Source organism: Schistocerca serialis, chromosome 4, assembly GCF_023864345.2.
Source record: "Schistocerca serialis cubense isolate TAMUIC-IGC-003099 chromosome 4, iqSchSeri2.2, whole genome shotgun sequence".
NCBI lineage: Eukaryota > Metazoa > Arthropoda > Insecta > Orthoptera > Acrididae > Schistocerca > Schistocerca serialis.
This window is the reverse complement of record NC_064641.1, coordinates 831,493,234-831,498,067: the sequence shown is the minus strand read 5'-3', so window position 1 is coordinate 831,498,067 and position 4,834 is coordinate 831,493,234. Positions and strand designations below refer to the sequence as shown.

Sequence of the window (4,834 nt, the reverse complement as noted above, 5' to 3'; positions counted from 1 at the left end):
GCTGAAGTGTGTGGAGGAATTTCTGTCCCTCTTCTCGAGCTGTTACATAAGCGTGTCTGCTCGTGGGACAGTGGTAATTTTCGTGGTGTGTGAACATAAAGTCATGTGTTCGAGTCCATTCCATTCACTAGTTTCTTTAAATAGCACAGTGGACATCTACTAAAGTTATTTGTCTGATGGAATCTCAAACATAATTGGTTTCATTTTCTAATCAACCTGTAGTAGCTAAAATTTCCAGAAACGTCTTCCGCCGCACAGCTCATGGCTGCGTCAAGACCAGTATAGTTTATGCTTGAGTTTTCCCACTCTAGCTACCGAATACCGCTACCGGCCATATACCGACTGTCGCCAACGTTAGACGACTGCGACCAGGTGAGCGTGTCGTGGCGGAATGAGTGTATTTATCATTGGTCATTTTCTTATTTGATGTTCTCGTATTTATGTTTTAGGTATGATTAAGATTTTGCATGCCAGAAACTTACAACGATGTTCAAGTGTGATAAAATATACTCGCAAGTGGAAAAAGATCTCACATTTGTGGCGTATTATTCGCTTTGGATTTAGCAGGGGGGTGAGTGCAACAGAAAGGGCTCTGAACCATTGTATTGTGTATAGGGCGAGTCCTTTTTGGCAAAACATGTAAGAAAAAGATTTTTTTGCTTCAAGGAAGATCGTTCTGGCATGGAAGATATTGCACAGTCAAGAAGCCTAGAAGCAGACATATGTGACGAAGAGCGACCACTCAAGCATCGTGTGACATTTACAAGGGATAAGAAAAATAAAGTGAACAGCTTTACTTACTTAGGCAACGGCCTTGCCGTAGTGGATACACCGGTTCCCGTAAGATCACTGAAGTTAAGCGCTGTCGGGCGCGGTCGGCACTTGGATGGGTGACCATCCAGGCCGCCATGCGCTGTTGCCATTTTTCGGGGTGCACTCAGCCTCGTGATGCCAATTGAGGAGCTACTCGACCGAATAGTAGCGGCTTCGTTCAAGAATACCATCATAACGACCAGGAGAGCGGTGTGCTGACCCCATGCCCCTCCTATCCGCATCCTCCTCGGAGGATGACACGGCGGTCGGATGGTCCCGATGGGCCACTTGTGGCCTGTAGACGGAGTGGTTTACTTACTTGGGAATGGTTAATTAATAAGGGGTTGGACCCCCGCTTTCCCGTAATCAGCTGCGATTCTTCTTGGAATACTGATATATAATGATTGTGTAGTCTAAAGTGGAATATTATGCCACTCTTCGATCAGAACCTCTTCTAACTCATGTAGTGACGAGGGAGGTGGAAATCTGCCTCGGAGCCTGTGCTCCAATACCGCCCACAAGGGTTCGATAAAGTCCGTAGACTGTGCTGGCCAGGGAAGACGCTGTAGTCCAGTTGCGTGTTCCTCATACCACGATTGTACTCCCCTGACTGTGTGAATGGGTGCATTATCGACCTGAAATATGGTATCGTTGTTGGGAACAACATTTGAGTCATGAGGTGCACCTGATTACCTAAAATGTTCCCATACTCGTCGGCTGTAACACGGGCTTTGAGAATAATGACGGGGCCGGCAGAATTCCATGATATGGCTCCCCACACCATCACGCTTCCACCTCCAAGCTTAACCACCGGAATCAAGCAATCAGGATTGTACGCTTCTTTTGGCGTTCTACAGACGTAAAACATACCCGATTTTGGAAATAACGAAAATGTTGATTCGTCAGACCAAATGCCGTGTTTCCACTGATCAGCAGTCCAGGATTTATGCTCCTGACAGCATGTTTTACGCTTCTTTGCGTTGGTTGTCGTCACTAATGGTTTCGGTATAGCAGCTTGTCTATGAATATTCGCTTTATTAAGTTCTCGGTGGACAGTGTCGATAGATACAGGGTCTCGAAGATGGCTATTGAGCTCTGCAGTCACTTTAGCCGCCGTGGTTTTGTGTTGTTTTGACACTATGCTTGTTAGCGTACGACGATCTTTGTCATTTAGTTTTGATTTACGCCCACTATTACGTTTGCACGATGATGTCCTTCCATGTTTCGTATAGGCTGTCATGACTGTTGAAACAGTTACTCTTGGAACATTCAATAAGTTGGATGTCTTGGTTACTGATGCTCCTGCTAACAGGGCGCCCACAACCTGCTCTCTTTGGAACTCTGGTAGGTCTTTCATTGCACGTCGACTTCGACCTCCGAACGCAAATATGAAATGTCCACTACTGGTAAACAACCTGCACTTACGCCTAGTCCGTACTGAACACACACAGTCCAGCGCGACACGTGCCTTACCTGCGTTGTTGACCGTCAAACACAATCATACCATTACTACCACTGTTCACATTATTTTGCCTGTTATTGTGGTCTTCAGTCCTGAGACTGGTTTGATGCAGCTCTCCATGCTACTCTATCCAGTGCAAGCTTCTTCATCTCCCAGTACTTACTGCAACCTACATCCTTCTGAATCTGCTTAGTGAATTCATCTCTTGGTCTCCCTCTACGATTTTTACCCTCCACGCTGCCCTCCAATGCTAAATTTGTGATCCCTTGATGCCTCAAAACATGTCCTACCGACCGATCCCTTCTTCTAGTCAAGTTGTGCCACAAACTTCTCTTCTCCCCAATCCTATTCAATACCTCCTCATTAGTTACGTGATCTACCCACCTTATCTTCAGCATTCTCCTGTAGCACCACATTTCGAAAGCTTCTATTCTCTTCTTGTCCAAACTAGTTATCGTCCATGTTTCACTTCCATACATGGCTACACTCCATATAAATACTTTCAGAAACGACTTCCTGACACTTAAATCTATACTCGAAGTTAACAAATTTCTCTTCTTCAGAAACGATTTCGTTGCCATTGCCAGTCTACATTTTATATCCTCTCTACTTCGACCATCATCAGTTATTTTACTCCCTAAATAGCAAAACTCCTTTACTACTTTAAGTGTCTCATTTCCTAATTTAATTCCCTCAGCATCACCCGATTTAATTTGATTACATTCCATTATCTTCGTTTTGCTTTTGTTGATGTTCATCTTATATCCTCCTTTAAAGACACTGTCCATTCCGTTCAACTGCTCTTCCGAGTCCTTTGCTGTCTCTGACAGAATTACAATGTCATCGGCGAACCTCAAAGTTTTTGCTTCTTCTCCATAAATTTTAATACCTACTCCAAATTTTTCTTTTGTTTCCTTTACTGCTTGCTCAATATACAGATTGAATAACATCGGGGAGAGGCTACAACCCTGTCTCACTACTTTCCCAACCACTGCTTCCCTTTCATGCCCCTCGACTCTTATAACTGCCACCTGGTTTCTGTACAAATTGTAAATAGCCTTTCGCTCCCTGTATTTTACCCCTGCCACCTTCAGAATTTGAAAGAGAGTATTCCAGTTAACATTGTCAAAAGCTTTCTCTAAGTCTACAAATGCTAGAAACGTAGGTTTGCCTTTTCTTAATCTTTCTTCTAAGATAAGTCGTAAGGTTAGTATTGCCTCACGTGTTCCAACATTTCTACGGAATCCAAACTGATCTTCCCCGAGGTTCGCTTCTACCAGTTTTTCCATTCGTCTGTAAAGAATTCGCGTTAGTATTTTGCAGCCATGACTTATTAAACTGATAGTTCGGTAATTTTCACATCTGTCAACACCTGCTTTCTGTGGGATTGGAATTATTATATTCTTCTTGAAGTCTGAGGGTATTTCGCCTGTCTCATACATCTTGCTCACCAGATGGTAGAGCTTTGTCATGACTGACTCTCCCAAGGCCATCAGTAGTTCTAATGCAATTTTGTCTACTCCCGGGGCCTTGTTTCGACTCAAGTCTTTCAGTGCTCTGTCAAACTCTTCACGCAGTATCTTATCTCCCATTTCGTCTTCATCTATATCCTCTTCCATTTCCATAATATTGTCCTCAAGTACATCGCCCTTGTATAAACCCTCTATATACTCCTTCCACCTTTCTGCCTTCCCTTCTTTGCTTAGAACTGGGTTGCCACCTGAGCTCTTGATATTCATACAAGTGGTTCTCTTCTCTCCAAAGGTCTCTTTAATTTTCCTGTAGGCAGTATCTATCTTACCCCTAGTGAGACAAGCCTCTACATCGTTACATTTGTCCTCTAGCCATCCCTGCTTAGCCATTTTGCACTTCCTGTCAATCTCATTTTTGAGACGTTTGTATTCCTTTTTGCCTGCTTCATGTACTGCATTTTTATATTTTCTCCTTTCATCAATTAAATTCAATATTTCTTCTGTTACCCAAGGATTTCTATTAGCCCTCGTCTTTTTACCTACTTGATCGTCTGCTGCCTTCACTACTTCATCCCTCAGAGCTACCCATTCTTCTTCTACTGTATTTCTTTCCCCCATTCCTGTCAATTGTTCCCTTATGCTCTCCCTGAAACTCTCTACAACCTTTGGTTCTTTCAGTTTATCCGGGTCCCATCTCCTTCAATTCCCATCTTTTTGCAGTTTCTTCAGTTTCAATCTGCAGTTCATAACCAATAGATTGTGGTCAGAGTCCACATCTGCCCCAGGAAACGTCTTACAATTTAAAACCTGGTTCCTAAATCTCTGTCTTACCATTATATAATGTATCTGATACCTTTTAGTATCTCCAGGATTCTTCCAGGTATACAACCTTCTTTTATGATTCTTGAACCAAGTGTTAGCTATGATTAAGTCATGCTCTGTGCAAAATTCTACAAGGCGGCTTCCACTTTCATTTCTTCCCCCCCCAATCCATCTTCACCTACTATGTTTCCCTGTCTCCCTTTTCCTACTGACGAATTCCAGTCACCCATGACTATTAAATTTTCGTCTCCCTTCACTACCTGAA

At 43.2% G+C, this 4,834-nt stretch overlaps 1 pseudogene; it reads left to right on the top strand.

Annotated features, from left to right (window-relative positions):
• Nucleotides 1-804: 804 nt before the first annotated feature.
• On the top strand, nt 805-922 carry LOC126476381 (5S ribosomal RNA; annotated as a pseudogene).
• Nucleotides 923-4,834: the final 3,912 nt, after the last annotated feature.